The sequence below is a fragment of the Zingiber officinale genome, chromosome 3A (assembly GCF_018446385.1).
Source record: "Zingiber officinale cultivar Zhangliang chromosome 3A, Zo_v1.1, whole genome shotgun sequence".
NCBI lineage: Eukaryota > Viridiplantae > Streptophyta > Magnoliopsida > Zingiberales > Zingiberaceae > Zingiber > Zingiber officinale.
Window position 1 is genome coordinate 111,422,027 of NC_055990.1, and position 11,479 is coordinate 111,433,505.

The following is an 11,479-nucleotide window of genomic DNA, read 5'->3' on the forward strand; positions in this document are numbered from 1 at the left end:
CTACGAATGACCTTAAATAAGAATGTGATTTTTGGTAAGAGTAATGCATCAAAACCAAATGCGAGAATAAAAACAGGATCAGTTGAACAAATGTGGAGAAAACAAAGCATATTTTTTAGCCTTTCGTACTGGGAATTTAATTTGATAGGACATAATTTGGACCCTATGCATATTGAAAAAAATGTTTGCGACAACATTATTGGAACACTTTTAGATGATTCCAACAAGAGCAAAGATAATTATGCAGCACGTAGAGATTTAAAGAATTTGGGTATTATGAAACAATTATGGCCCCGGACACAATCAAATGGTAGAGAGTATTTGTCACCTGCATGTTACTCTATGTCTAAAGATGAAAAAAAGATATTTTGTTCTATATTGAAAGATATTCGTGTTCCTGATGGTATGTCATCTGATATCTCAAAGTGTGTGGATATTGGACGTTGTAGGATTATGGGCTTGAAAAGCTATGATTGTCATATTATGATGGAACAATTCCTTCCAATTGCTCTTCGTCGCGTGTTGTCAAAAAAGGTAACTGCTCCACTTATTATTTTGTGTGAATATTTTAGAACACTGTGTACAAAGACCTACAAGAAGAAGAATTACAGAAGGCTGAAGAAGGAGTTATTTTGGTTTAATGCCAATTAGAGAGAAAATTTCCACCATCTTTTTTCACAATAATGGTTCATTTGATGGTACATTTAGCGTATGAAGCAAGAATTGCTGGGCCTGTACATTATCGGTGGATCTACCCAATAGAAAGATATCTGGGGAAACTTAAAAATTTTGTTAGAAATAAAGCACGACCAGAAGCCAACATTGCAGAGGCATATTTAGCAAATGAATGTGTAGTTTTTGTTCTCGTTATATAGATGGTAACAGATCATTAAACAATCCTGGAACATGACATAAAGAGACACCAAATGATGAGTTTCCCACACTACCGATGTTTCCACATATAGGGCGACCAACAAAAGGGCTTCAAGTAGTTACCTTGGATGAAAAAACTCTAACTCATGCTCATAGATATATTCTCTTTAATTGTATAATGTTGCAACCATATCGTGAGTAAGTATTACTATTTTTTTAATTTTTTGCATAATATTTTATTGTTTTATGATCAATCATTTTTCTAATTATATATTAATATTGATATTGAACAGTGAAATAAAAAATGAACTGAAGAGAAGACATAGATATGGCCAATGCCCAAGTAATTTTCAGTTGGATGACATGGTTAGAATGTAATTTCCAGAATGGTTAGCAAAACGAGTAAGTCATATATGTGATTTATTTTATATTATAAATTTTTAATAAATAGACTTGTTAATTTTTTTTACTGTAAAAATTATATGCGTACCTTACAGGTTGATCGAGTAAATGAATGAATCGATGACTTAGACCTTAGGGTGCTTTCGCGTGGTCTAAATCTAGTAGCATTTAGTTATCATGGGTTCAACATAAATGAGTTTGCATTTCGCACGATGGAATCTGAAAAAAAATAAAAAGGTGCAGAATAGTGGAGTTATGGTGCAGGCGATGCATGATAATGATGATCATGAGTCAATCTATTATGGTCGAGTAACTGATGCCCTCTCACTTGATTATGGTGGCCGTGGATGAATTGTTCTTTTTCGATGCGATTGGGTTAACACTACTACAGGTTTCAAAATTGATCTATTTGGATTTTCAATGCTGAATTTTTCACGCTTGATACATACAGGAGAACGTGAGGAACATGAACCTTTTATTTTGGCTACACAAGCTCAAATGGTTTATTATGTTCGTGATCCAAAGGAGGAGGATTGGTACTATGTCATTCGTCACACACCAAGAGATACATACAATATGAGCAATGAAGATGATATGAATACGATGCATTTTATTCATAATAATTTTTCTAATATGGAATCGATATTAGGTGTTGTAAATAGAGTAGATGTTGAATTAATTAGAACTGATGTAGAGGGCTCAATAGTTGATGTTCTTTCGGTTGTGAACAATGAAACAGATGATGAAAGCTTTAGTTGATTTTTGTGTTGTCGTTCATTATGTTGAAACTATCTTTAGAATTCTAAAGCTCTATCAACAAGAATTGTTACTTAAAAAAAAGAACATGAATCTTCACTTCATGTGTTAGCTCTCTTAGGTTGTGTGCCATGTGCTAGTTACAAGTAATTGATCATAAAAAAATCTAAATGAATACATGTGCTCTCAATTAAGAGAGTTGACAAATATATTAACTAACAGTAAACTCAGAATTCAGTTAAAGAGTTCTGAATCTGTGTTAAGAAAGAAAATTGGATTTCATACGAAACATTCATTTGTCCAATTATAGGGAAAGCAAGTGTACAAATCATGTGCATTTAGCCCAACAATTATGATTAAAAAAATTTTATTTTGAAATACAATCAAACTCATTTTTGAAAAACCCTGTTGAAGTTTGTGTTTGGATAAGAGTTACTATTGCATAGTTGGATACAAACTTACAAAAATGATTGAAGGTTTAAACGATTTCCAATTACGTGCCAATCTTCGGACATAAGAACCATTTTCGTTAAAACTTATTTTTCCTTAATCATAGAAGACATATATATGTAGTGTCTACCCAAAATTTCATGATTTTTGGATTAGTATATAATTAGTGGTGCATTTAAGATACTCAGAGCTGAAAATAATCAGAACTGCAGTCTCAATCGTCGTTGAATCGATCACTTGATCGATTCATCAGGTATCAATTGATTTGGCGATCGATTGAGACGCAAGTCCGAATCTCACAGAACATTCCTGGATCGATCAGCCGATCGATTGGAGTAAACCAATCCATCGGCTGATCGATTGATGAAGTTTCTGAGCAAATCATAGAACGATCCTGGATCGATCAGCCGATCGATTGGTTTACTCCAATCGATCGACTGATCGATTTATGAAACTTATGCGAAGCACAGAATGTTCCTGGATCGACCAACCGATCGATTGGAGGTATCCAATCTATCGACCGATCGATTCACGAAGTTTCTGTGTTTCTACGTGAGAGCACAACGCTGTTGAATCGATCTGTTGATCGATTGATAAATTCAATCAATTGAGAATGTTGTCCCAATCGATTGAGGTTCGAACCAAATGATCTACACCGCTGATCTTCACGTTAATTTCGAACCCAAAATTACCCAAAATTTCCCGTTCCCGCTATATCTCCCTCCCCCTTTTCTTACTCCCACTATTTCCTACCGATTCTGCCAAAGTGTGTTCATCACTACACTGCTGTTGCTGTGTCCTCGCTTCCACAGAATCCATCGCTGACGAGCCTCTGACCTCTGCCTCCTTCTGCCAGGAGAACCTCCGTCTCCTCCCAGGTATGCAGCTAGCATAACCTCCTCCTGCTTCAAGGTTAGGTCTTGCTTTTCTGTGTCTTACAAGACCCAGGAGAACCTCAAGGTTAGGTACGCAGCTAGTATTTATTTTGTTGTTTTTTTTTTTATTTTAGAAGCCTTCTACAAAGGATTTGACCTATTTCTGATTCCTATATGTTGTTAGGGTTTTCAGGTCTTGCTTTATGTGTCTTACAAGAGTCGGTGATTTCTTGATTTTTCATCATCCCACTTGAACTTCAAGTATTCTTGATTTTTAGGTCTTGTTAAATTTTTTGTCTTTGCTATAGAGACGACACTACCACATGTTGTTTCTTGCTCTTCCCCATCATGAGGTTACCACCAAGAAAGGTACAATATTTAGTGGTTTACCTCCTTTCAACCATTGATCCAGTATAATTAATTAGCATTTGTATATGACTTTAATACCAAACCTTCATTCCTTTTAAACAAAATATCCTTTCTTTGTTTCCCTTTGAGATAACACTCAATGAGTTGTTTGTAGATGAGCTTTTCTTAAGTTATGCATGAATTGACTAATCATACTTCTACATTGCTATGTTTTGTATGAGATGGATAAATAAATTTTTCTACTAAATATTGATTCATTCTCTTATATATATAACATCTTCCTTCGCTATATTGATTCATATTTATATGTTGTGTTATGTAGGTAACTTTCGAAAATGGCAAACAAAATAATGTGAAAGCCAATCCAAAATAGCAAAGACAATCTAGGAGAGAAGAATCAAGTAACAGAGGAGTTGATGATGAAAACGATCACAATACACAACATCTCATTCACCATTGGAGATACAAAATGAGGAGGTTAATGAGCAAGGTGAAAAATATTTTTGGATATGAACAGTAAATTATTTTTGCAACACTAAGTGCAAATTACTTTTTTTTTTAAATTGAAAATGAGGTCATGTCTTCATCCCAAAGTCAGCAAAGAAAACAGGACAAGACTACCATAAGAGATATTCATGCATTACATCCCGATCATGTGCTCGTAGTTGAATTCAATGAAAGGGGGCAACCTTATGGTGATCTACAACCGACGCTTGCAAATTTTATTGGGACTATTGCACGAAATGGACTTGTGTTGCCCCTACACTTTTTAGATTGGAGAAAAATGCCAACAAATCGCTTGAATGATGCATGGTAACTTGTTACTATAAGTTTACAAGTGTTTAGCTTCAACTTTAAATTTAAAGCTTGAACATATTTCATTTTATGTTTATATGCATGTTTCTATATCCCCAATCACCATAGAAGAGTTATAATGCAAATGATGGGAGATGGATGGAGACGGTGGATGATTGAAGTGAAAGCTAATCTTATGATTCAAATACTCCACTAGAAGAGCTTGTTGCAATACAACTCATTCCTCATGGATTGACACCTCAAACTTAGGAAGTTTTATGTAACTATTGGAAGTCTACTGAGGTATAACTAGTATGAATTATTTTTGACATAAGTTTATAAATGTTATAATTTCATTATAAATTTTTGTGCCAGAAAACTTTGAAAATCAATAGAGAAAATGCAAACAAAAAGAAAGGGACTCATGCATAGGGACACACTAATATTCCGTCATTGGAATATAAATTTGTGAGAATCAAAATTATTTATTTTCTTCTTTATAATTAGTTTCTCATTGTTCATTTATTGTTTTACACTTTAATGCTCTTATCCTTGAAGTTCCAAGGTTTTATGAGATTCTAAATATTGATTACAAGCAATGTAATGTATATTAGTTAGCTTTTGATGGAATGTGTAAATTAGCAATATAAGTTGTTGCACATATAGAATAACTTATTCTATTAATATTTGGTGTTAAATTTGGATTTCTTATCTTGTTAGTCTCAAGAGAATGGTAGAAAACCAAGTCATATTGAAATACAACAATTGAGTCGGAGAAGTAGAAAGAAAGGAGGTGCCGCTATTGACGATAAGGCAATACGAATTAAGGTAATAATGTTTTACTTTTTAAGATAACTTTTATATATTTTTTATTTATAGTAATAATTTATTTTCTTGTTAGAATTTACTTAAAGAGATTGTAGATCGTCTCCTCCAAGATAAACCTGAAGGAACATAACCATTGGAAGTCCATGAGGAGGCATTTCGGTAACAATTTACTTATAATTTCATTTCATTTTTGTAAAGTTGTTACATATGGTTGGACTTTAATTATATTCTTTATATAGTGAGGTTTTTGGACCTGAGCATTCTGGTCGGGTACGATATTTAAGAGCTAGTGCGCTGCCTAACCAAGTGTTCCCAGAGCAATGTAAATGCAGCTCAATGTATTGGCAAGATTATCACTCAAATTCAAATTTGACAAATAAATTTAACGAAATGAGAGAGAAAATTAAATATATGGAGTTGCGAGAAGCACAATGACAAATAGAAATAGAGCAGATAAAAAAATAAATGCAAGAAAATGATCAATTCCAGAATTTTGCACGAGTAATGTTAAGTATGATGTCGGGAAGTGTTGGGGGTTCTCGTGGACCCGAATTATTACCGACACAAGTAATAACATTTCTCACTAAAAAAATAATTATTTAAAATTATTTGTATAGTTAAGTACATTAATAGCAAATTTATTTATTTTTGTAGATGGCAGCTATGTTTGCAAATATTATGCAACAACAAGTTCCATCACCTGCAGAAGAAGATAGGTGTAGATCCTCTTCATCACCAGAAACAGATAATAACTAGAGAAGTTGGTTTTTAAATTATAGATGTTCTTATTAGAGTATTCCTGACTTTCTATTTTTTAAAAGAAAAATGATATTCTTAAGGAAAAATCTCAAGGAAAACTCTTAAGGATAGACACATAAATGATGGGACCCACAAAAAGTGAAATGGTAGGTCTCATCATTTATGTGTCTATCCTTAAGAGTTTTACTTGAGATTTTTTCTTGAGTGTATCCAAGCTCTTTTTAAAATTGATGTTTAAAATAAGTTAATTCATAATCCTAGGCATATGAGTTTTTTTTATACTATTCTTGCATGCTTGTTCCTCTGAATCTTACATTTCAATAATCCTATTGATTGAAAAGTGTATATATGAAGAGCAAGTCAAACTTGTCACAACCTCAACCCTTAAGAATTGATTGTATATGTACTACTTGATCTACATCTATCTAATAATTAATTCATTTCATTTCATTTTCCCTTCTGAAACTGCCAATTAATGTTTCTCAATATTTCTTGATAGCTTGCAATGAGAGAGGCTTGCAAATATCTTGAAGAAAAGCTTTCTGTAAAGGTATGAACCTATTAATTTGTTTGTCAATATTGTATACTTTCTAGGTACTAGTACAATTTTCAATTTCCTCTACAAGTAAGGATGTCATGTCCACATTCATGTCCTCGAAATTAATTGCAATTGACAGTGACTTTTTTGCGAATTTGATAAGATCAACACAATTACTTATCTATTTGTTTAACTTGTCTCTTACAATGTGTTGAATGAAGCTAGAACCTTGAGAACCAAGATTACAACATAACCGCCATCTACTTAGATTTTGATGTTTTGAGAATAGAATCTTGTACCATTGAAGTGTGATCATACAAGTTCCACAATTCCGCTATTTCTTCAGCATTTCTTGTCTAGTTGATAGTTTCATAGCTTTTGATGTTTTAATTTGGTATAAGCTTTTGTTAAATATTTTTTCATTATATATTGAAATATGTTGATAGAATATAATTTGGTAATTCTATTGAAGGTTGGAGCAAATGTCTTTTGTCGCTTGAAACAAATGTCTTTTGTCATTTGGAGCATATGCCTTTTGATATTTTTTTGTGGAGAAAACTTATTATTGAAGATTGTATATATTTTGGAGATCGAAGAAAATATTATGTTTGTGTTATAGTGTGGAGTTAAATGTTATATGTTATGAATGTTTTGAAATGAAATACAAATTGTATGTGTTGATTTAGTAATCCAATTTATATTTATGCGTTATGGAAATAAATTAGGTTTGTGAAATGAAATATGAATATTATCAATTAATTTAATTTCAGCATTTGATTTGAATTCTACAAGTACAATAGAAAATAGGATTTTTTTTTTTTTTTGTAAAATTGGTAATTCAATAATAGGCGGTTTTAACCGTTCCTATAACTAGACCTCTAGAACCGGTTATAACCGCTTCTAAAGGGCAGTTGTCTAGATTGGAACCTTCTATAGAGGCGGTCATTAATCGCTTCTATAGGTAGCCATCAGCGTCGGTCATTAACCGCTTCTATAGGTATCCATTCGCACCGGTCATTAACCGCTTCTATAGGTATGCATCAGGATCGGTCATTAACCGCTTCTATAGGTACCCATCAGAATCGGTTCTTAGTCATGAACCACAAGTCAGTTTTACCGCATTTGTTGGCTTTAGCGTCGCCAACATCTGCAACGGTTTTGAACCGGTGCAATAGATTTAGCAGCGGGTGAATACCGTTGCTATAGGTGTCTTAAAACCGCTTCTAAAGGTTTATTTTTTTTTTGTAGTGTTTAAATTTTACTAATAAAATTAAATGTCACCCCGGGACATGGTTGAGTTGGCTAATGCACAATGGACAAGGGGTTGAATCTCGATAAAGCCGAGAAAAACACTCTTCCCACAGTAGTCAATTATAACTTCCTGATTTACCTTCTCATAGATGATCGTAAGATTGGTCGTGTTAAGCTGCTAGGGTGACAACTTCTACTTTTTACTATAACTAATAAAATTAAACATCTCTAATAATATTTATTTTAAAAAAATATTAAGGCCTTATTTTTTTCTGCCTAGGGCCTCAAAAAGGTTGAGGCGACCTTGGTACTTAGTACTAGCAGGCGACCCGTTCGACAGCACGACGATGAACCCGGAGCGGGTGTTCAGGCCTTCGCTGGTTGGATGGACTTAATTTGGGTTGAGTTGGGTCATGAGTCGGCTGACTTGACCTAATAAATTGACTGACTCAACTCGAGTGGGCGGACCAAGTTCTAGACGGGATTGGTTTGAGTTGTACTCGAAAGAGTGGTCCGGCTGGACTTGAGTTCGTCTCCAACTGACCTAGATCCGTAATGATTGAGTTCTGGATCTGCTACGTTTGCTGTCTCTGCCAGATCTAATGTTTATTAGAATTATGAATTTAATTTACAATACTTAATTAAGTTTTCATTAAAATTTATTAAGAATCTAAATAAATAATAAAGTCTAAATACTAAATATATGAAAATAAAATAAAAATTAAAAACTGATTGAACTCTTACAACTATCTAGATATAAAAAAAACTGTTATTTGACTAAATTATAATATTTTTTTAAAATCATTGGCTAATTTACTTATACATATTATAAATTTTAATACTCAACTAAATTTTAACTTAATTAAAATATATTATATATTTAAAAAAAATCATATCAATTTTGAATATTTATAAGACGCATTAACTAAGAAGTTTTTTTTCTTATCGAAAATGTGTTGGCTATAAATCGAGAAGGAGATGTCTCGTTTTGGTTTCTAGATGATCGCAACTATTCAAAATGATTATGGAAAATCATATGGAAAACTAAACTAAATACAAAAAAACACGATTTAAGTCGAATCAGTTTTCGCCATATGCAGGCCGGCCTTAACTTTTGAGGGCCCTTAGGTGAAAAGAGAAAACAGATCTCTATAGGAATTTTTTTTTTACTAACGTACAATTTGAATATAGTTTAATAGAAAAATTTAAAAATCAATATATTTCATTTAAAATATGATAAACTCCATACAAAATATATTTCTCAAGATTTTTCAAAAAATGTAACATCGTACAAAATATGTTTCCTAAGTTTTTCTAAAAATTATAATATCTATTGATATGAGTTATAGTGAGTGGATTTAAGAGATGACGTAGAGGTCAAGTCAAAGTGGAGATAAAGTGATATTTGGTTATATTGATAACCTAGCCTCGAAGTCCCTAAAATCTCGTCCATGTAGCTTTGAAGCAGAACACTCATATAGGGTCGCCTGGCGGTAAGCTTGGTAGAAAAAGATAAATAGGGCACTTGGTCAATTCATGGTTGAATGGACTTAGGTGAATCTGGTCGGGCGAAGTTCAACCGAACGTAAGGTTTTCCACGGGTACTTGCCTGGGCAAAACTCGGGAGAGCCTAAAGGCAATTAACCTTATATAGTTCTCGATATGCGTTCGGTCAGGTAAAGGCTGAATGAATATAAGGTTCTCTATAAACACCCGGCTGGACCCAAAAATACTTAACCTTATATAGTTCTCGATATGCGTTTGGCCGGGTAAAGACTGAACAAACATAAGTTTCTCTATAAACAACCGGCCAGGCCTAAAGATACTTAACCTTATATAGTTCTCGATACACATTCTGTTGGGTAAAGGCTGAACAAATATAAGGTTCTTTGTGAACACCCGGTTGGGCATAGCCCGAGCGAGCCTAGAGATACTTAACCTTATATAGTTCTCGATATGTGTTTGGTCGGGTAAAGGCTAAACAAACATAAGGTTCTTTCTAAACACCCGGTCTGGCATAGCTCAGGCGGGCCCAAAGATAATTAACCTTATATAGTTCTCGATACGCGTTCAGTCGGGTAAAGGCTGAATGAACATAAAATTCTCTATAAACACCCGGCCGGGCATAGCCCAAGCGGATCCAGAGATGCTTAACCTTATATAGTTCTTGATACGCATTCGGTCGGGTAAAGGCTGAACGAATATAAGGTTCTCTGTGACCACCCGCCTGGGCGGGCCCAGAGATACTTAACCTTATATCGTTCTCAATACGCGTTCAGCTGGGTAAAGGTTGAATGAATATAAGGTTCTCTGTGAACACTCGACCGGGCATAGCCTGGGCAGACCCAGAGATACTTAACCTTATATAGTTCTTGATACGCATTCGACCGAGTAAAGACTAAACAAATATAAGGTTCTTTGTGAACACCCGACCATGTATAGATTCAGTTGTTGGTTAGTCCTAGGAAAACGTACCGGTTCCATTGTACAAATTTTGTTTGTACAAGTGTCGAACCTTTCCTTAAATAACCTATTGTGTTCTTTAGAAGTTAAATTAGGAATCGCAGACGGAACTTAACATCATTGATTCCAAATTTAACTTATCTGTTCTTAATGGTTTAGTTTTGAATCGCAAGCGGAACTTAACACTATTGATTTAAATCTACCTAAGTTATTAATTCCATTAAATATTAATTTCCAAAATTGACTTCTAGGACTGCATGGCGAGGCACATGGCCTTCTTGGATATGGGAGCAACCACTACCACCTAGGAAAAACCTTTTAAGGAAAGCTAATATTTAATTTTCTTAAATAACTCTAGGTTAACCAAAAAGAACAATCGAATCACAAATTCGAAAAAGAAGAAACACAAACTCGAAAAACTAGATCTAATTGCCTCTTGTATTTAGAATTCTTACAAAGAAAATAACTAGTATGATGCGGAAGAAAATTACTAGTTATACCTTCTCTTTGTAAGTTAATGACCTCGAGATCTTCTGTCGTATTCCTCGCCTCGCCTTGGAAGTCGTGTGGGCGACGGTCCTCCAAGATGAACACCACCCAAAAGCTTCTTCCTCTTCTTTTGAAATTCGGCCACCAACACCACCAAGGAGAAGAGAGCAAAAGGGAAAAGAGAAGGGAGAGAGGGGCCGACCACCAAGAGATCACCAAGCAAAAGAATAAGAGTTGTGTCCCATGAAGCCCCCTCACCCCTTCTTTTATATTACTTGCCCAAGGCAAATAAGGGAAAACTTTTTACAAAAAATAAAATCATCCCAGAGTTTTTCCTTTTCACTTTTTATTTTTCCTTTTCTTTCCTCTTGATTGAATCAATCACCAATTTTGATTTTTTGATGATTTTATTTATTTTATTATGGCCGGCTACTTGCTTGGGCACCAAGCAAGGTGGTCAACCACCTCATCAAGAGGAATAAGGAATATATTTTTTAAACTTTTTACAAGAAGTAATCCTCTTATAAAATTTACAAGCTCTCTTTCCTAAAGTAGGAGTTAAAAAAAGAAAGTTCTAAAAATTAAAACCATGTTTTAAAATTTAAAATTTCTCTTATAAAATTTCCTTTTT